Source organism: Hippocampus zosterae, chromosome 15, assembly GCF_025434085.1.
Source record: "Hippocampus zosterae strain Florida chromosome 15, ASM2543408v3, whole genome shotgun sequence".
Classification (NCBI taxonomy): domain Eukaryota; kingdom Metazoa; phylum Chordata; class Actinopteri; order Syngnathiformes; family Syngnathidae; genus Hippocampus; species Hippocampus zosterae.
Window position 1 is genome coordinate 2,001,070 of NC_067465.1, and position 22,968 is coordinate 2,024,037.

The 22,968-nt window shown below is 44.3% G+C and overlaps 1 protein-coding gene across 1 annotated transcript in view; it reads left to right on the top strand.

The window, feature by feature from the left end:
- The first annotated feature begins 14,621 nt into the window (after positions 1–14,621).
- LOC127615869 (leucine-rich repeat and immunoglobulin-like domain-containing nogo receptor-interacting protein 3) overlaps positions 14,622–22,968 on the top strand; it is a 28,240-nt gene continuing 19,893 nt past the window's right edge. Inside the window, exon 1 of the mRNA XM_052087217.1 lies at positions 14,622–15,168. The gene's annotated coding sequence lies outside the window, so the exon portion shown is untranslated. The remainder of the gene's footprint in view (positions 15,169–22,968) is intronic.

Below are 22,968 nucleotides of genomic sequence, written 5' to 3' on the forward strand. Positions count from 1 at the left end.
GGAAGTCACAATACTGTACATCCACCAGTCAATCATACATTTAGACAAACAAACCACGCAATCTCATTCACTCACTCACGTGGGAGGAAGTGCCCGAGAAACCCCCCTGAAGCCCACAGATAATAAAACTTATAAAATACAATTGAAAGATTACAAAAAAAACAAAATCAATCCCAGAACCTTGCACTGCAAAGGTGTCCTGCGAACCAAATTCATCCTAGCGCTTCCTAAAGGTTTTGCAAACATTGTTGGTTCAATTCAATGGACATTGCATGTGCTTCTTCTAATGTGGCCACTTGAAGGCAGTATCATACAGAACGAGATGCACGCAAAGATGGGTTTCTCAATTGTCTCAGTAAGCGGCAGTTGGCTTTTTTGTGCCAAAGATACATGCCTGTCACTATTCTTATATTTAAAATACAGCTCAGTCAAAAGCCAAGTCACTCTTATCTCAAGCCATAACCGTAGTTTGAGCTTTTCCTTTAAGACAGCATCTAGTGGCATTCCAGGACACTTCAGAAAAAGCACAAAAACTGTAGCTTGCTACATTTTTCATAGCTTGGTGTCAGTTCCAAAGGGGGGAAAAAAATGCCCAAAAGAAAAATTCATCATGACGAGCGAACCGCGAATCAATTCATTGATGCTCTCTCACCATGGCCAGATCATCGTCATGATGTCATTTGCCCATGTCATCACATCTATTCATGGGAGACTGTCCAGCTGTGCTTAATGCACCGCAGCTTCTTTCACCGTCTGTAATGCTGCATCTAAAGAAAACGGGTACAGTAAACGTGAAACCACGCACAAGACAGTCAGACAAGACGGCCATTTGAAATGGAATTTGGAGCAGATCCGAATAACACAGAAACGCAGGTGGTCCGGGCGCATTGAAACAGGGGTTTGATATGCTTGGCTTGGCCGGACCCTTGCCAACCACCCAACCGCGGCATGTCCACCCATGCATGTTATCTAAAAATCAATTGCTCATTCTGTGCCTGGAAGTCATCATGAATTAGTGTACCCGCTGATCAATTTTAGATAATGCTTTCATTTATACTGAGTGAGGCGCACGGAAGGGGGTTGCGGGTGGTGGTGGTGGTGGGGGTTTGGGGGGTGAGTTGAGCACGCAAGAAACAAATGCCACGGCTTTCAAACTAATCATTCATGATGTCAGTTTTACGGAGGAGCATCGGAGGCAGACAAGATGCGTTAATGAAGCACGAGGCAAAGGAGGAGTGACTCCGCCTCACATCTGCATCGGCTTCATTTGAAAATCTCATTTATGATGACACGTCGCTTGATTTTGAGACTGGCAGTCCTTTTCTTTCATTTCCACCGCTATCCACCCCCCTGCCCCCCTCCATCCTGCTTATCCGCCGCCTGTGCTGTGTTTGTGCTCTCGCTGCCTTGCAGCCACCCCCATGCTTGTCGGCTGATTGAAGATAATTACAGCTATTTTACTGTGGCTTTCACAGCTTGGCCTTTTGTGGGAGCACTTACAGATGGGGAACACGCCGAGCTGGAGCTCGCCGCTGAAAATGTCTTGCCAAGAAAATACCATACAATTCGCCGCTGTACACAAGTGTGGAGTTAAGAAACAGCAACTGTTGATGGTATAAAAAGAAAAGTAATTGTTCATTAATTATAGCGGAAGCGCCGTAAAGAAGAAACAACAAGCATCAATGTCACGAAACCTTTAAGCACTGGATATTTGAACACAAAAGTAGAGAAACGCCTGTAGACAGATAGCATGACAATACCATCGGGCTTGTATTCTTTATCCTCTGCGAAGAATGAGTGATATTACTGTGGCTCACTAAGGCGTTTCAACCAAGGGATATGTCAGCTGTATTTCACTGCCCCCAGGTGGCCAAGGCGCACGCACTGGATGATGCAAGCACATTTTTTAAGCCAGTTTGGTCTTTACAAGACAAATAATGATCAAATGAGTGCGTGTATTCGATCGTAAGCAGGAGTTTGAAGACGAATCCTTGCAGGCATGTAACTGTCCTCAAGCTCTCAATTGCATTAAATGTCTCTCAGCGCAGTTCTGCAGCCAGAACTGTGGGAATGAGTCAGACTTTTCCACTCGCCTTTCTTTCTCTCTGTCCCTTTCTTAACGCCCACCGGCTGTTTGTCACTCCGCTGCCGTCTTTAATTTGTCTTCTCCATCTCTCCATCCTCTGCCATTCATTGCTTACATAATCAGAGCTGTGCGGACTGACAGGAGAGACTTTGAGTCCTTGGCTACACAATTCCCACCTTATAAGACCACCTCTGTGTCTTCTTGTTTGGTGGTGGGGGGAGGGGGGGGGGCACGGCAGTTGCACACTCCGGCGCGGGTAAGTGGATATGTACTAGCAGGAGCCATCAAAGCTGGAAAGAACGAGACGCACACATTCTTTGCCACTTGTGCTTTGCTTGCCGACTCTCTGTCACATGACAGCAGACCCCTTTCCAAATAGACTCTGCAGTCACTCGCATGAATGACTTGTTAGACGATTTTTGACTTGACTTACCCTTTATCAAACAAAGATGGTGGTATCTCGCCAAGCGTGTCCCACCTTGGTACCGAATGATTTAAGTACACGATCGCAGCCGCTGACTTTTAGTAACAGCGAATATATGAGTGGTTATGATGTTTTTTTTTTTTGTTTTTTTTTTAGCATGACACGTCATTGCTGTATTTATGGCTTGTGAAATGAGGTCTCGAGAAAGAAAGACGGCATGGAGGGAGAATTGCAGCCAGTACACAATTATTGAAGTGAAGCTTCTGGTCTCCCGCGGGCTCAAATTGTCCGAGACGGAACACATGCACCCGCTCATATGCACACACACACACACACACACACACACACACACACACACACACACACACACACACAGTGGCAAATGTTAGTTCATCTCGGCACTGCAGGCACTCAGACAAACACACTCGCAATTTGTCATGCAGGTTCACATATGTGTGATTGTCTTTTGGCTTTCTGTGTGCTCGCCAGCTCCTGCTGACGATTTGTTATTGCCGATTTTCCGAGTGCACATTATGGAAATGATGCATGCCCCAAAACATTTGAGTGTTGTGACTTGTTGTGGGTATAAATCACCGGGCCAGATAGACATTTTCAAGCCTACACAAAAATATATAAACGCATTTGTCTCAATACAATTATTTCCTGTCTAGTTGAGTATATTTTCGTGACTGGAAAACAATTCACTGCAGTTGCCTTGATTTATTCCTCTGAAAGTTCCTGTTATGAATGTAATGTCCAGTATGTTTCATTTTCATTTGATTTTATTCATGCAAACGTTATTTTAAGTTTAGGTTTAGTTATTCGTTACCTTTTCGTGAACAATAATAACCGTCGACCGGTTGACGAGTCAATTTTTTCTGCTTCCATCCCATATGTGAAAATCCACTTCGGTCATGCAACGAGCTCTTGTCTCCGTGCCAAACTCAAATAACATTCCCATTTATTTCCCGATTATAGCCCGGGTGCAGCAATTAATGTGCAATGAGCCTCGTCTATCAATGTTCAAATGTCAGGAGATTTGACCAAGCACTTATTAATTTCTTAATATATCACACCGTAATTGCTGTTCCACAGCGATTGTAAACAGCAAGATGTGATTTGTTGGAGAACAAAGTGTGTGTGTGTGTGTTTTATTTTTATTTTTTACCATGCAGTCGCTTTGGCAGACCTGAGACAATCATTCATCCAAAGGGCTGCCGGGCTGCCTCCATCTTGGTCTCAGGTGCTCAGCCCCCTTGCAAAAGAAACACAGTCTGCATCAGCGCACACCATTTATTTCCAACCCCCCTTACATCAGCCTCCTTCCCTGCGGGGGCGACGGTGCCCTTATCATTCTTCCATCTCCATCAGCACCAGTGATTGGCTTATTATCAGATGTCCTGCGCGGGGCAAAGAATGAACCATGCATCACTGCACACGTCTTTCTTTCCAAGTGCGCACTCTCCAAAGTCGCCCTTTGTGCTGACGCATTGTCTACACGGGCACTAAGGAGGATAACACCTTTTTGGAGTGTATCATCTTTTGCACCCTGGTGGGACACACTCACATTTGTCCGGTTCACCACACACGCGGCACAACATGACGGTACTTGTGGCTCTTGCATAGACATCCACCAGACCTTCCTATACAGTAAAAGCGGCCATTATTATCATGTTCTGTCTTGATTGTGTTCCAGCTCCAGCTGGTGTGAAGGTCGTTTCCCTCCAGCAGGTGCACCTGTGCCTCGTTTCCCCAGCTAGCCTAGCCTTGCATTCTTCACAGCTCCTGAATTGTAAGTATGTGCATTTATTCGAGTGTTGCTATTTGTTTTCGTGTTATTGGACTGCTGTGTATTTAGTTTGTGTATTTCTATTAAACATTTTAAATTTAATTTTAATAAATAAAGTGTGCTTCCAACTAGCAGTCAAAAGTGGAATTAGAGTACACACACAATATACAGGAGAGATTAAAAAAAAATAAAAATCCATGGAATAGCGGGATGGCGAACGTGCAAGCCATGATGGAGGGAAGACTTTAATGTATTTATGGAAAGGATAACCGGCAGACAGACTTGTGAAACATATTTGAGAGAAATTGGCCTTCCAAGTACATAAAGTCTTACATAAACAGAACCCTAAGCCCCCCGTCCCCCCATTATATTTACAATTTTCTTTGTGTCTTGTCACTTGTCCTCCATGATAAACTCTGGGAGTCAAGAGTTCAGCGCGTTTGTGTCTAAGCCATAGAGTGCATCCGCGCAAGTGTGCCTTGTGTACCCTGAGCATGCACAAGATGCAATTTTCAAGTTCTCTCACCTCCGGTCTCCTCTCCCATCTTGGCTGCAAAATGCAAAAATTTCATGCCGTATGATTTTGCCATGGTGCCCATTTTTTTTTCCCCCCCTTCACTTTCACCCACTCACCTGTCAATCCTCCTCCATTTAGGATTCATGCCTCCCCACTTTCAGACTGGACTATGTGAGCTGGAGGATATTTGAAATGTAATGTGTGCGTGTTTGAAACACTCTCGGGAGTTGAGAATATTGTGCCCAGGGGTGATCGTCTCTTATGTCTTCCCGCAGATGGCACGCCGAGAGAGGAAGGCAGAACAAGGGCGATGAGTGTGACAGCAGTAAGTGAGTTGATTAGATATTTTCGAGACAAAATGTGCTGATAAAACTCGGAAGGGTAAAGTGCAATTTTTCGCGTTTTTTTTTTTGTGCGAAGCAAGAACAGTTCATTGAGGGCAACAGTAGAGGCGTTCAAATCCTGGATTGTGTGGGAGGAAGAAATGAATTGAAAAAAACATGAGCAGCACTTTCTAATGCAGATTTACAAGAGTAAAAAGTTTTGTATTGAGTGCCGTAATTGTCCACCAGTGGGCCATGCCACGTTGGTATGCATTCAGCCTTTTTGGGTGGTGGCTTAATTGAACCATGTTGGAAAAGCTGTCAGGACTGGCACTGGCCCTGACAATACATTTCAAAGTTGTCATATTTATCATCTTTTCATACTGTATTATTTCAGCGTTTAAGAAAATATTGCTTATTTTGCTTTTTTTCTGCAGTACAAAATCTGAAAAAAAAAGACTAACAGTTGGGAATTTCCTGGCTTTATGTATTCGTTGGAAGGATTTGAACTACGTGCAAAAAAAAAATCAATCAAATAAAATAAGCGGGGATAGTTTAGCAAAAACGTCCATTGGTTCTTCTCCATAAAATCGGAACAATACTCAAATGCTGGTTTTGCATATTTAGGTGAGCCATAGACATTTTAGCTCATGTACAGTAAACGCACAAAAAGTTATGGTCATAGAAAAGCCAAAATGTTTTTTTCATTGTAGCCTGTGGATAAATTCATAAAATAAAAACTGAAAATTGGCCTGAGTGGGATTATTGTTTTGTTTTTCCCATCAGGGCAGCAGACTTTTGGCTTTGATTGTTTCAAAACAAAAATACTGAAGCTGATATTTCTCTACTCGGAGAGCAAAACACTCCCTCCCACACTATCCTTTTACTTCTATCTCCTGGAGCTACAATTCTGTTTGCCCCCCGCCACGCACAAACACAGACATTGCGGTCTAAATGAACTCTATTCTGTGATGGGGTGGGGGAAAAAAAGAAATTGCACAATAACAGCAGCGAGGTGGGCTGAGCCTCCGGTGGGCTTTGTTGCACGTCGTGCAAAGAGAAAACAACAGGATCGAACAGGTGGAGCCCCTCCGATATAAGCCAGTGTTGTGACCTCTGGGCCGCCGGAGGTCAGAACCTATTTCTGAAACTCACCAGACAAGGGGGCTAAATGCGCACAACCGAAATGTGTATAGACACCACTGTTGTAATTTGGGAAGTGACAAAACTAACTGGGGAAAAAAAACCACACAATTGAGCCAGTATTTTTTGAGCCGGTATTTTTTGTAAAAGTACTGTTTCAAATCCTTTTCCTCAGGTTAAAAAAACCCCATAAACTTTCATAGTGATCTCTCTTGTCGAAAAGAAGAAAAAAAATGGACGCACTATTAAAACGTGTTGTCATAATTTTGCTACCATTGTGGACTAACTGACCGAAAATGCAACATTTACGTCGTATAGCAGAAAAAGCTTGGATGTAGAATTTATGAACACCAGAAGCTGGCGTTTTATAAAAAAATGTACGTATATTTTTTTAGGTCGCCACGGGACACAGCGAATGCTGTACATCCCGTTTGTGCCTTTTGAAGTACTACATGATGCCCTCGCCTTATTATTTAGCATGAGAAGATAAGGTGGCAGCTGGTTTGCATTCATTACATTGCATCCCCAGTCAGCATTTGGATGACTCATTTCAGACTATACGGTTGCATTTGTGAGACGGGAAAAAAAGCAAAAAGGATGATAAACATGCACATACAATTCCAGGATATATGCGTGCATGGCTGTGGACAATTAGAGAAGGATTTTCTTGCACTCCATCCAATGAGGTTGATTTCATGAAATAGGAGAATGTCTTAAAAAAAAGGCGAGAGGGGCAACTGTAAAACAATCACTCAATTGTTTTCACAGGATAAAAATGAATAATATGAATACCCATAAATATAAATCGGTGCCAGGAACGGGAGGCGTGCTATGCAAATCCGAACCCACGCCCTTTATCTATATTGGCAAACTGAATAGAACAATTTGGGGGTGTGGGGGGGCGTTTGAGTCTATATGTGGTCTTGCTCCTTCATAATGGTACATTCCATGCTAATGTTAGCGTATGTGTTGCCGCGTTGTTAGAATGCACTTTTAGCAGGCCGTACACTTGATTGATTGTGATGCATGTTTTCCCAACACGGTAGATTTGATGCCAGCAGGTAACGTTGACACATCGACAATCCAATTAGCGTAACATCATTTCTGGCATCAGTGCCTGATCTGGGAGACAAAGAAGCAAACGGAGATGAGAGGAAGGTGCCAGATAAATTATCTTGCTGACAGATTCACACACATCAGAGTGCACGCCGCTGCACTAGTCTCTGTGGGGTGGTTGGGGGGCCTCGGACGAGCTCCGTTTGATTTTAAAGCTTTTATTATGGAGTAAAGTTATTTTCCTAATTTAAGATGCTAGTAATTTATTTCATTGCGTGTGTGTGTATGTGTTTTGGGTGGGGAAGGCAAGAGGGAGGGGGAGTGAGCACAAGTGCGTGATCTCATCTCGCCGCAGGACTTAACATTATGACGCTCAACGTTAAAATGGAAAAGTAGACATGATGCTATCATCTTCTGCACTCTAAAACTCACAGTAAAGATGACGCGTGCGGAAAAGCGACTTATTTGTGTATGAACAGTTGGCTGGCGCTCTCAAGTTCCACAGAGGCATTAAACACCCAGCCAGGCCTGATGTGTATGTGCAAAATTTGCGTTTTTTGTGCATGTTTGAGCCTTCAAAAAAAAATGTGATTCATTTCATCCATTCATCCATCCGTTTTCTGAACCGGCCAATCGCAGGGCACACGGAGACGAACGACCATCCGCGCTCACGCTCGCACCTCGGGACAATTTCGAGTGTTCAATAATCAGCCTGCTGTGCATGTTTTTGGAATGCGGAGTACCCGGAGAAAACTCACACAGGCTGTTGGCAGCGGTGATTCATTTCAAATAGTCATAATAAAGCCTCCATCTGGGTATCCAAACGCAAAGCTCATTCTATTCATGTCTGCTCCTAAAGGCTTTCAGAGTCGGGGCAAACGGTCATTTATCAAACGTCATGTCCTGGGAGCCCGCTGGTCTCCAGCTCAAAGAGTATAGACAGGCGGCGCTTTTTTGGTATGCGGTGCCGTCAAAGGTCCCGATTAGCCGCGTGTGATTGCGAAACAGATGTAAATGAGCTTTTAAGCTAGAGCTGCTGAGGTGACATTCTCTTGAGCTACCTCATTTATCCCCCCCGACCCCCCTCATCCTCTCCTAAGCTGCGCACCAGACAGACGTTGGAGGTATGCGTCGCACTTTTTGGAGGCAAAGCGATTTCTTATTTGGGATGGTGACCCGATGGTTTGATCTTCTGGTCATCCAGCTCCTGTTTTTGGGGCCTGAAGTGCATGAAACCGGTAACCTGATATGCTGTCCCCCGAAAGGGTTGATAAATCAAACGGACCCTTTAGTTGACTTTGAATCTTTCATGTTGGCAAATACATCAAATGTGATCGTTTCAGCGTTTTGGTTTGCTGGTGACATTTTTGATATGCCTTGGCTTGATCAAGGTTGGGAATCACCGCGTGCAACTCAAATTTCGTTCCAATGGAAAAATATCAGTGCAATACTCGGCTGAGTTGTTTCATTTCGTTCACGCTGATCGTATGTCCTTGTCTTGCCACGGGCATTTTTATGTTTTGAAAGATTAAACATACACACAGGATACGCAGCGATGTCAGTCCGGTGCTAAAACTGTCTCATAACAGTCGTTTGTGGTGCGGGTTTTATGAAAGACGCCGCACTAAAAGTCATTTTGTGTACCGGCTAGGCCTGCAAGTTCCTTTCCCGTGATCGTGAAAAATAGAGCAGGATCAAAATGTAAAATTTGGCGGGTTGATACTAAAATTAGTATTTTTGTGGGCCCAAATTGGCATTTTGTGCGCACGCTTGATTCATATTGTGGATATAATCCGTTTCTTTTGCATCGGGTTACGCAACAATCGCACATGCGATTTTTCTCACAAACTCTTGTCGTTTGTTCTTTTTTTTTTTTTTTCCCTTATGTAAGGTGAGTTGGTGGCTGCTCGCCGTCGAGAAAGAACACTCGCTCGTTGCTTGTGGCAGTAAATGTTGCAAAAGCGCCTCCGCATCCTTGCCCTTCCTCCAAGAGAGCAGCCTGAGGACAAACGGCAGCTTCTCTCACATCAGCGCTTGCTCTCTCGCATGTTCGACACGGCCTCTCTCATTCCTCCTACCCGCGCACTGCCTTTCGGCTGTCACCTATTTGCCAGTCTACCCGTTTCACAAGCCCAAGTCCTCCTGCAGTGTACCTTTTATTGCTCTTCAGTCACGCCTGTTATTGATACGCCTTTTGCTGTCACATCTCCTAATTTACACAAATTCACCTTTTGCGGGGCTACTTTCAGACATATTATATTTTTTGAGCAAACGCTTGGTGTTAAGGAATACATTGAAACAGTAATTCTCAAACTCAACTAACTGAAGATTGCCGACTGTGTTCCTCTCTCTCATCTCGCTGCGACTTTGCCGACCGCTCGGCCTGACTCGTTGAGTCATGACATCCAATTTCTTGTGCACCATATTTTTTTTTTCTGTCATGTTGGGGTGCCCCAGTGCTCAACAACAAAAAATTCCTTCTGTTTTTCTTGAAATTGGCCGTTCTGGAAATCGGCTGTTCTCTTCGTGGCGGGCCCACTTATGGCCCCTGGGCCGTGAGTTTGAAACCTCTTTTAAATGCATTGTAAACATTTTGACACGCACCAAAAAAAAAAAAAAACACTTGATAGAAACAAACAGATATATGCAAAATACTGTCTGTGTTTTAATGTTTAGGTGTGCCTTTAAGAGGCTGGGGTGGTGTGTGAGTCTCTGGGTGTGAGCTGTGGCCGGCAGCAGCTTTGGTGAGTGTGTTTTACCGTTCTCCTGGCATTCAATAAGTACGATATTTCAGTAAGTATACAAAAAAAACAAAAAAAACATAGTGGAGCTGACAATTGAACCTCCCAAACGGTGATGCAGACATGCTAACCGCTATTCCACTACGCTTATCACTGACGATCAATTTATCCCCCCGCAAAAATGAAAGAACCACATTCCCCAAACAGTCTTCCATAATTCCTCGGCTCCCGCTGCCGTCTTCGCTTCCACTTTCCACTCAAATCACGTCCCGCTTGCTCCCCGTGTCCCCTCCCACTCGGCTCCTTTGTGTCTTTTATCTGGCACCTTCCTCGTTCACAGCGCATTATCCCTTTTTTGATATCCTCCGCGTGCCCGCCGTTCGTCTTCCCATCTGCGCTTGCCTATTTCTTTTCCTTATCCTTCAATTTCACTGTTGCTTCCCACCCCTCCACTCCATTCCCTTCCTGCTCACGTCCAGGTCTGTTTCCAGTGATAAGGCGATCACTTCCTTGCGTGCGTACACACACACACACACACGGGTACATGCACATGCACAGATAAGAGTGCTTAACTGCCTTCATAGTTAGCCTCACAGCTATGTGTTATTTCTGTCTTCTCTACCATGACGGCGAATGAATGTGTTCTGCACAGGAGTCGGGGGGGGAGATGAAGCCAGAAAGAACAAACAGATGAGGACAAAAAGTTGTTTTCTGTCAAACACATTCGGTGTAGGCTACACGGAAAACAAAATGTGCTCCTTGACAGCTCGTAGTAATCTCAGAGCGACTTGCAAAAAAAACATAAATTGCACTGCCAGGGTCTTGGCTACAGTGGGCGGCACCGGTGGTTGACTGGTTAGCACTTAAAGAGAGGCGTTTCCTTTCTTTGCATTTTAATATGTGAGATTCTCTCTCTGTGGTTGTTCTGAACTTCTCTTTCTACGCAGTCTGATTTCAAGGAGGAAAAATGCTCACCGACGCCTTAACGTTGCTTTACAACAGAAATTAGATATAAACTAGATGCCCACACATTTTACACACTACAGTGGAACAAAAGTCCCTGTGAAGTGAAAATAACGGTCTTGCTAGATTTGACACCTCAGAGAAGAGTGTTGCTCGGCCTGCTGAATTTTACTGAATCGAACAATAGACGAGTATATAAAATGAGCCCTATTCGGGATAGGGCTCCATTTTTCACCATTTTGTGTGAATAAGCTATTCCCTGTTGTCAGACGTGTCCACCGAATGCGCAGAAAACACACATCCGTCACCTTTACGCAGACTGTGACATCATGACTCGAGCCTTACCGGATGGGAAATGGTCAGGGGTCATCGGAGCTGCGCGGTATTTTTGCGAGCGCGCCAGCGGCCAGCACGTTAAGTCCACTCGGCTCTTGACTGTCTGCGTGCCGAGTCGTGAAATGCGGCGAAGTTGCCAAGTACAACAGTAACGAACAAGGCCGTGATGATTTGCATGACGCCGCCGCTGGGAGCAAGTGATGCATGCGCCCTCATATCAAGTTTCCCCGTTTGGTTCCTGAGCTTTTGCTTTCGCGGTGGAATTCATTTGCATATCTGCCGGCGCTTAAGTATAAGGTGACGAGGGAAAGTAAGTACACGGCTATGAATCATTCTTGTGGCATCAGTAAAAGCCCGGAATGTAATGACAATCTCAATTTATTGCAGATGCTTTCTTGTATTTGGCTCTGTCGAGAAAGCAATTAATTCCGCAGTGTGTTCTTTCCGCTAGCATTTTTTTTCAACATTCTGGTGCCTTTATGATGCATATTTTCCACAAGTTACGCAGATCCGGTTATGTTCTGCCTGAGACATTTCGTATATTTACGCGAGCGCGCACACAGTCGCAAATCAAATGTCATCCTTATTCTGCCCTAAATGTCAACGCAATGAATGTCATCCCAACGCTACTTGGCCGTAACGTGGACGCCTATCGTATAAAAGTCTTGACAACTATTTCATGACCATGACAAAAGTAAGTACATTCGATTTATACGGTATCTTTTCCGGAGATTTAATATTAACAAACTCAACATGCTACACTTAATAAATATGCTCGAAATACAAGTTGAATTTGTACCGTGCCCTTTTGTCTTAATTCATCTTTCCCCATTGAACCAATATAAATTCAATGAATTTATTTGTTTGTCAAGGTACGTGGGGGAGCTAACAGGCGTGATTATATTTACGTGTAATGTATCTCGGAAGTCATTCACCGAAATAAAAATGACAAGGAGAAGGTTAAATGTATTATTATTAAGTGAGCCTAGTTTCTTTTATTGCTTCTTCTTTTTATTTCCAGCAGTGTGGATGCCTTGTGGCACGATGCCGCCTCTCACAGGCCAGACTTGGTACTACGACAGAGTCTGTTCTGCACGTGTGTGTGTGTGTGTGGCTCACTTGACAAGAAGTGGATATCAACAGAAACGATATGGGAAGTCACACATGTTCAAAATAGATTCCGCAGAGAAATAAAAGTGACGCGCGTTATATGAGCTAGAGGTGACAGTGTTAGACTGATTTAGAGATTTTGGAGTTGACTTTGGACTTGGCTTCTTTACCACCCTTCCTAACATGTTGACATATGCTTCCCACGACCCCCCGCGCAGTGTCACTGGCCAGACTTCTCCTTTCCTGCCATCAACCTTTCACAGACTGCAAGACAGTCAGGCAGACTGGTGATGTGGACGTGTGCACCCGTGTGCGCATGTGCCTCTCCTTCTAGTCGTCAGTATCCCGTGAGCTGATTTCTCCCGACAAGGCAACAAAAGCGAGTAATATAAAAGTCTATTTTCTGTTTCTTTCTTATTCCTTCACTCTAAGTGCTTCTGGCAAAAAAAGGGGGAGAGGATAAACTAAACAAACCAATGGATTTCTTTCTCTTTTTTTTTTTTTTTTTTAAATGATCTCAAACCCCATATTGGGAAACATAACCGCGTATGGCTATGGAGAGGAGGTGACTGCATTAATGCCCACAGCGCATCCTAATACCGCATGTTCTGCACTATAAGGTGCCTTGGAGTATAAGGTGCACGTTCTCTGAATGGCCTATTTTAAAATGGTTTTCATATATAGGGCACACCGCGTAAGGCATCGAGAATAGAAGCTACAGTAGTGGTTGAGGTTTCATTATGCATGCACTAGATGGAGCTATGCTAAAGGGAATATAATACAATACAGTATAGCTTTATATAATATATATATATATATATGTGTGTATAATGTACAGCTCTTACACAACCGCTGCAGCTGTAACAAAGCCCTTTCACAGAACATTAAAAGTGCTACGTCCAAGAAATCCGAATATTGATTCATATATAAGACGCATCAGATTATAAGGTGCAATGTCGCTTTTGAGAAAAAATGAATTTTTCGGCGCGCCTTATCATGTGACGAATACCACGGTATATTCATATCAGCGGATCTGTGACAATATACGGAATTTCTGTTTTTATTAACGCACATAGACCTTCAGTATTCTAAATTGAAGCTGTTCCTAAAGTCATCGAGTGCACCGTGACGTTCTGAACACCCTGTACTTTCAAAAGTTAAATGTTTGAAACTCGGGGTGGTATGTCACAGAGATCGGAATGTATTTTAGCGAAAATGAGGCCAAGTGAAATTGCATTTTTATGCATGTAGGGCAGCAGTAGCTCGTCTGTAAGAACTTTGGCTTTGGAAAAAGGAGGTTAACGCTTTGAGTCGTGCTGTGGACAAATTGGCATCAAGTTGCAGAAGAGATGCTTGTCTGCTTCCTCTCTTGCCCTTGAGCAATGCACTAAGCCCACCCACCCGCTCTCAAGAGGTGCGGCATTCTTTATGCACTTCTTGAATTCCGACATCTCTCTTTGCATTCCTGCATGTTGTGATCCGGTTCAGTGTGGTGTGCAAAATGTTACAGTTGCAAATATGAAATGTCCTTTTCCCCAGAATTATTCATATAATTAGTCATTCTTTGCAGAGGATAAAGAATACACTATACGAATACACATGTGGTGTTTTGCCGCGCTACATGTGTTGCCGCGCAGTTTGTGTTCAAACATCAGCTGCTTAAAGGCCTCGGAAAAGCGAATAATTCTTTACGTCAGCATTTGCCTTAAGCTAGCAGACTATAAGCTAAACTATGTTGTTGATCATGTTGGTATTTGGAGAGTGATGTATTCTTTTGTGATGGTACTTGAACGACGCCCTTTCCAGGGCCCACAAAGTTACCGATCTTTTCAAGATGGAAAAAGTGCACAGACGAGCCACGTTACCTCGACTGTGTACATAAAATAATGTTTTCCGTGAAAACGTCTTTCCTTCCTGTTTTCCCTTCCTTAGCCCTTCTAATCAGTTTGTTTTATTTTTCCTCCAGACTGAATGTTCGGCGAGCCTCCCTGAACCATTCACAAGACAACTCTGTGATTTTGGAGTCAAGAAAATCCAAAGCGGCAGTAGAAGATAGGCAGCGACTGAACGTATGAAGGCATGGAGGGGAGGGGGATTTGAGATAAAGAGTGAGAGAGAGAGAGAGAGAGGGGGGGGGGGGAGCGATGAAAAGCATACTAAATGAGAGGGACTCTCATACCGAAGCGGGCAGAGGCAACCTCCACATCCCGTATCTCCTCTGTGACGATCACACCTGATCTGCAGGAGGAGCTGGAGGGCACCTTGATCCGTGGACATGCGCGCCCTTCAAGGACGGCACGAATTTCGCATCTACCCCCACCCCGCTGCCTCCGCATCCTTGTGAATGCTGACATTTTTGCCCCCTGGATTCATTCGGCGGACAAAATATTCCAACCAAGAGTGAACGGGGAGGTGTGTGTACACACACACACACACACGATCCGGCCAGAGAGAGGGATTGAAGGAGCTGCGGGGGGGCGAGAGACGGACAGACGGAGGAGGTGCGAGAGCGGCGGGTCCCGATGTCGGGCTTCCAGAGTGAGAGGGGGCGACAGTGAGGAGGGGGAACCTGAGGAACGCGACACGTGCGGTGGCATTTTGGTCGACGACAGAAAATACATTTGGTTACGCGTACAGCTGGGCAGATGAGGAGGCATCAGGGACCACCGTTCAGTCCTGGGTATGAACACACACACACACACACACACACACACACGCACACACACGCGCACGCATAAATGTGCATGTTTATTTTGACTGTGGCTGCGGAACTGCAAACGATCATACTGAGTAGCACGACTAATATTTCGACCGTCTTACGTCGCTGAATATGGTAACAAAAACCCCATTTGACAAGGATCGTAAATGTGTGCGTGCATCTTTAAGGCGGCTCTCGAAAACTTTTTGGAATAAGGGCCACATCCGGAAAAATTGACAAAGAGGTGTTATTTTAATATGCTGGAGGTCAAGGGTCACTAACATGGCGCCCGCGGGCATCAGGTTGCCCCCAAAAGATCATGGGAGTAGCAGAGCGGGGGGGGGGGGGGGGGTTCTAAAAATAGCTCACCGGGACATTTTGATTTCCGACAAATGTTGTAGAAGTGAATGTTTCAAATGAAATGTTGCACACCTTCGTGAAGTAATGGTCTGAGTCATTTTGTTCTTTTTTTGAATGAACCAAGTGCTGATTATACTATACATTTTAATGATTTCATTTCGGAGATAGAATTGAATGATCTGCTTAACTAAGGATGTACTTGATTTTAGCAGAAGTGGCCAGATTCCTGAGGGGATGTTGAAAAAAAAAATTCTCTCAATTTCAATTCAATGATATCTGTGCAGTGAAACACTTTTATTTCTCAATGACCCGTCTACCCCTTTGTGTGCAAAAGAACCTCCACTCATTCATGCCCTGTTGAACGTAAGCCCCAACTTGACTATCTTGACGTTGCTAATGACATGTGTGGAGTTACCAGACTGCATAACTTGACTTAACGTGACCGTAGCTGAAGGCGTGCGGCCAGGCTTGCTTGTGTACTGCCGGACGCATGTAGCTGTTGGCTCTAGTGCTAACCTGACGTGCGTGTGTGTGTGTGTGTGTAAAAAGCAGTTCGGGAGTGTGTATAAAAGGATTTACTTCCATCGGAACTGACGGCATTCTGTAGGCATAAAACACAGGATTGAAGAGGGTTGAAACACTCAACAGTCAGAAGAATTAGGCTGACGCTTTCTGTTTTCTCTTCTTTCAAATTTAGTCTTGTGTACCATTACTGTGCCACCATTTTGTGTCAGAAAGTGGAATTACATCCCAAAATATTCAGCAAAATTGAGTTTTTAATGACTCCTGCACTCCAAAATAGTTGATTATGTGACCACAAAATGTTTTATAAAGCACAATATTATAGATGACCATATTCCTTCTTAAAATGATTTGGGGGGTGTTTTGGCAAAGCGGGTTTGCGCGTCGGTTCTTTCCTCGTGAAGTCTTTACTTATCGATTTACTTTCTGCCCATCTATGCTTCCAATTACAGACGCTTCTGCCTCTTTAACCGTTAAACTAGAGGGTGGGTGTTAATTTCATGGCCATTTACACATGTTGAACCTGAGCAAAGTGCGACCTTGGTTTTGCCTCGTAAGCAGCAGCCACTTGATGTTTCATTGCGCACTACATCCCGCGCATACAGGATCTGGAAATATGAAATTGCCTGGAATCATGCAATCAGATCATTATTTCCTGTTCCTCGTTAACTTGTTTGGTTGTTCTCACTTTATCGTCGTGACCGGTTTTCCATCCCCCATCTGTGAAGTCAAAACATGAGCAAAAAAAACAAGGAGTTGCGAACCATTCCCGAGCTCACCAGCATTGACGGAATTTTGCAAGAAGGGAGACATGTGATGGGCTTTTGCTATCTCGTCTTGATGTTATTTCCGCGTCTCGTCTCCCCTCGTGTACGCTTTCTACCTTGAAAAGGAATCGGGTGACAAACGTGCACAGCCTCATCGTCCTATCTGCTGCTGAAGCCCGAATGAAATATAAGTGCGAAAAGACAAGGATGAGACTCGATGTGTTCTCGTACTATCTCATGGAAGACTGATAGTCGGGCATGGGGGGCGGGGGAGACAGAAGGGAGAACAGAGATTCGATAAATCAGTCAGGGAGGAAGCTGACGTGGTACAATATCACGTCCACTCACTGGACACTTTATTAGGTACACCTGCGCAATCCGAAATCCGATAGCGGGAGGCGCAGGCGGGAGACCGGAAACGCATAACGTGACACTAAAGTCGATTTTAGGAGTTGGATACATGCTGCGGTTAAGTATGAAAGATTCCACTTCCCGCTGACCTGAATTACATGACTTGAAAAGTTGACTTGCTAGAAATTTGAAGGTGAGGCGTACTTCCTTCTTTTGCACATATGTGACTTAACGCCGGCCTCTGCTAAACCTGAATCTCCGCCCCCCCCAAAAAAAATCTGACTTTGCAATCATATCTACGGTCAACTTTTTATTTTTTTAATTTTTTTTTTATTATTTTTTTTTTTACAACCCTCACATGGCATCCATGTATTCATTCTTTGCTGTTCCTTGCTTGCACATTTTTTCATTTTTCCCTCAGTCAACAACACCGGAGTTCACTTTCCGTAATCTTCCCTTTCCCCGATTTTGCACCCGGGTGAGCCACTTTGCTCCGTTTTTCCTCGTCGAAGTGACCATTACTTGGCCGCGAGTGAGTGTTTTGATCAGGCCCCCCCGCCGCTCGATCGACTGCAATACGACGCCTCCCGCATGAGTCTGACACTTTTTAAGCCTCGTGTTGGCTGTAGGAGGTTTTCCAATTCCCATGGAAGAGACGGCTTTATGCGGTTTTTCCATCTTCTGCGCTGGCTTTCCTCGGCTTATGTGGACGCTTTTATTTTCCTTGGGACAAACGGTAGAAAAAAATAACTCACCCAAGACTATTGTTCTCCTCAGTCGTGGCCTTTGTCAGTTTTTGCCGCATGCAGCTCAGTCTTTTTTTTTTTTTAATCTATCCACACACATACTTGATAAGTGCTCTGTACTAAGTCCGTTTGATTGGCAAGATGACAACGGATGTAAGTGGACGTAATCAAAGGGGCGCATTTGATCTTGAGGGATGCGCCAAGGCGCTTGTGATTGTCCTAGTTGGTTGCTGGACGGCGATGATGCTCCTTGTATGGACAAGGGCAAAGACACACACACACCGATGATAGTAACCCCCCCCCCACACACACACACATGCATACAGAATGAAGCACTGGAGAATACACTGCCCATGACCTTGGCGCTTGCATCAGAGGTCACAAACTAAATGGGATTTAATGACCTTTCCAGTCTCCAGTTTGGCACAACATTTCAAGCAGGCAGCATGTATTCCGTTACGCCTCGATTGTGTGCAAACACGCGGCATCTTGTTTTTTTGGTGTTCCGGCGTCTGATGTCACGTTATGTGGAGTAAAGGGCGCGTCGATAAAGAAGAATGTTTGCCCTCATTTTGAAGTGGCGGGGGGGAAATAGTCACTTCTGTGATGCAACCTCCGCATCTGTTGATGCTTTTTCTTAATTTCATTCCCATCGTCACAGCAGACCGCTGTGTTTTGCTCCCGGTGCCCTTTTCATTTTGCTTACTTTAATTGACTTTACTGCTCGGAATTTTCTCTCATGTGACCTTGTCTTGCCTTGGGGCTCTCAGGCAGTCTTGCCCGCCTTTCTTTCCCCTCACTCATGGCTGCTTAGGCCCAAGAGGGAAGTTTCTTGTGGCTAGAACTTGGCCACCACGGCCACATTGTACCGGACTGCGGATTGACCTTCAAACTGACCTTGAAATGATGCACTTAGGTTGCAAGCAATGTCCACTCGCCAAAGCTTTTCATTGCAGTTACGCAATGCCATTTCAGACATCATGTATCGGAAATCCATTCAGAAATTCCGTTAACACTCTTTTAACACATGAAACAGAATTGTTAATTAGATGCATGCTGTTTTGGGACCCCGAGTGTGCCTGTGACACATGCCTCATTCTGTTGCTATAGCGGAACGGGGAATTGGAGTCGTCTTTGATGTGACGCCGAGACTGCCGTGTCTCTCCGTGTGCTTCGGATGATTAAAAGTGAACGTAATGAGACGTAACTGTCGCATTGCCATTTGGACTCTTCTCCAAATCACTTTCACATTTTTCAAAAAAAAAAAAATCACGTGTTAATGAACTCTAAGCCTCGAGTTTTGCTGCTGTGGTCTGACATGAACTGTGGCTTGTGGCATTCAACACAAACACTCCATCATTTTGAAATTGTTCAAAATTGCACTGAAGTAGAACATTGCTCATTTTGTCCATATCGAGCTCGGCGTTTTGCCAATTTGGCGGACTCGACAAAGCTGGTCGGGCCAACGCAGCAGGAGTGTCTTGGAGATCCCCGTGACGGGGTGACAGAAGGGCAGTCAACCTGCTCAGACCAAGTCTAAACATGGCACATTAACACGACGCATTTCATCGATTAAATATGGGAACTGTAGTCATCGAACCCCCGAATCATTGTTTGATTTTTTTTTTTAACGCCTCACTGGGCAGCGCAGCATCAGTGTTGGGGCTGGATGAGGTTGAAGTTGGCTCTGACCACTCCCACCGTTGCGCAGCTCTCCCCCTCGCACATATACCGGCCTGTTAAATCATCCCAACATCCCATCTAACCTACCTCTGCTGAGAATTTACACTGATCACCAAAATACATCTCAAGGTCATAAGTGGTGAAACAATTTATCACACTAATAGACTGTCTCTTATTTGTAATGTTTTTTCCCCCTGCTAGCTATGCGTCACACACTACTAGCTTCCTACTTATCCCCACTCGTAACACGCACGTTTTCTCCCCAATTGCAAAATCTTGGACATCAATATAAGTGCGAAACTATTTTGGCAGTGCTACAATGGGTGTTCTATTTATAATTTGCATTGAAAGAGTTGAACAAAAGTGAAGGTCGGATCTCTCTTTACCAGCTGTAAGAGTAAAAGTCTGTGCCCGCGCGTGCAAGCTCATAATTGCCTGCTTTAAATTGAGCTCTTATGTTTTAAGACTTCATTAAAAGCTGATGTGGGTCATTTTTGTGTCTTTGGTGTTATAGCTGCTCTATTACACTTTACTCTTTCCAACATGCATATGCACTCTTGACCCCCCCCCCCCCCCATCCTCCACCCCTGAATTTTAATGCAGATTAAAACAGCACCTTATGTTTGAAGCGCATCACCACTTAATGACTTGGACATGTGATTGCGTAACCCCCCCCCCCCCCCACACACACACACACACTTTCCTGTTTAATTGCTCGTGTGCACAAGAGTGTGTGGCTAATCTATCTAATGTCAAACGTTAGTGCAGAGGGGGAACATTATTCATTAACTCTAACCACATGACTTCTGGCCAAGAGCGCTACTGAAGCACCAACTCGTGCGTTTGTGTGCTTGGCACACATTATGGGCATCGGTGATGTGTGTGTGTGTACGTCAGTCTGTCAGAACGTGCGCTTGACTCACATCGGGTCAATCGGTCTCACATGCCTCAATCTTCTCCTTGTTCGCACTTTGAAGTGTGATTCTCAGTAGATGAACCGCTTCGGGCTCCATAAGGACTCTGTTAATGGATGCTGTTTTGCTATTGATTTCTCCTCTGATCCCTCTGCTTTGTTCAGATGTAAGACCCTAAAAAAAAAAAAAAAAAGTATTTTCCTGCAACACCGAGAATAGGCCTTAGCTGAATGCGGTGATGGAGTGTTTGCGCCGGGCCAATTGGAGTTTAAGGATTTTTTTTTTTCTTGTGTCATTATTTTCCTTGTGAGCCACGTCGTCGTTATGCTTTTCCTGGAAAGCATCATTATACTCTAAGTGATCATATCAAAATGTATTATTCTATTTCACATTGGAATTTAAAATCAAAATGAATGAAAACTAGTGACAACTAAATATAAATCCAGCGGTGGTTTAAATAAGCTACAGTAACAGAAGTCATTGCTCACAGAGGATAAAGAATCTATGCCTGTGGCTACAGTTATATTGTCCCTCTACATGTGTAGATGCGCCATCTGCTACGTTGTTTCTTGCTGCGAAGTGAGTTGAGTTCACTGCTACCATACAAATGTCTGCTCTCATTTATTGGAAAAATATGGCTTCAGTATGTGCAAAAAAGTAAACAAACAGCAAATTCATTGAACAAGAAACATCAAGTAGAGAATTGGGTCACCACAAAATAAAGGCCTTGAGTTTGATACATGCGGTTTAGGAGAAAGAAATTAATTACTATTAAAATTAATTGATGATGCAATATTTTCTTTTTTGACATTGACTTCTTCAGCCTTCTTTCCACAAACCGCTTTCATAACGCTACGATTTTTGGGTCAATGTAGAGGGCCAGATTTTCTGTAATGTCCTTTAGCAATGGCCCCTGTTCCGCACAGACAGATGCGTATACACACACACACACACACACACACACTTTGCTCTGAGGGAGCGCAGATTCAGACATTACTTCTGCCTGGCTGCTACACAAACAGGCTTGCACAAGCCCGGGGACTGTACGCGCACACACACACACACACACACACATTGATACAAGAACATGTATGCGTCACCCTCTTTGTAGAACTGGAGCCATGTGGAAAGCGAGCACATATGTGTCGCTTTGTCCTTTCTATGCGTCAAGTGTCATAAAGGAGCCAATTGTTAAGTCACAAGCTAAATTGCCCCCCCCCCCCCACCCCCGCTCCCCAACCATACCAGTGTCTTTCGAATCCTGTGCTCCACTGTGTTTTGACCCCACTAGTTTTAAATTGGACACTGACTTGTTGTCGACCAGGAAAGAAATCTCCCTGTAAGTGTTTGCCTCCAAGGTAAAATGTCAGAAGACATCATCTGGTCAGATTCGAACCTGGACAAAGTCAGAGTAAGAGTGAGTGAGACAGGAAGTGGTCATTAGATTGTATTTTTGAGAGAGAGTCAGGACTCGGGATGGAAGAGTTTGTTAAAATGGCCGTGGTTTGGTTTCGACCGATCTGTAGCCATTTCCAAGTTGATTCTCCGCCGTTATTGATTCCAGATCAAATCTTCTGCAGCTCATGCGCATTCAACTTTCATTTCCTTGACAACCAGTCTGCTCACCTCCGCGCTCCTGACATTCTGCTTTGCCTTCATCGTGGGACAGAATTTCAACCAAAGCAACTTCACTATCTAGTAAACCGGCTCCATTATGCAGATTTTTAAGCAATCATTTTTTTTGCAGTGAGTTATTATTATTATATATTTTTTAGCACTATACAGGCAAGTCAGAATTTATGCGCCATCAATGTAGTAGCGCATTTTTTTCCCCAACATTCCAGGTAGCACTGAGCTCAACTGGAAGAGATTACAACACAATTACAATGAAGAAGAAGAGGCAGAGAAGGCCCCGAACAAATACTGCCTCGTGTGTTTGTTCGTGTTACTGCTCCATTTTGTGTTCAACTATCAGTTGTTTGAAGCTTTACGTTTACGATAACATCGGCACCAAATTACATTTCACGCACTTTCACATGATGTTAGCATTAAGCTAGTCGACAAAATTACAGTTGTGAATGTGAATGTCTCATGAAGTAGATCAATGAATGCTAAATCTCCTCCGCGGTAAATAGGTTGACTGTATCAACACACCTTCCTCCCCACGCCTCATCTTCATTTTCCCCGACTGCTTCCCGCGCGACATTGTTGAGCGCTCCCAACCTGACCCGAGGCCCTCGCAGCGGCTCCTTCCATTATCATTCTTTCCTCCATTTCAACATTGATCCATGAATTTATTATGTGAATCCGAATGGAGCAATGACTCTCTGTCCTCTCGCCCGCATGTCATCGGTCCACAATGAATAATTCATCTACTGTGGTCGAAAATTAGGAACGGGGGGGGAGAAAATGGAATTATTTTGGAGACACTCTATTCAG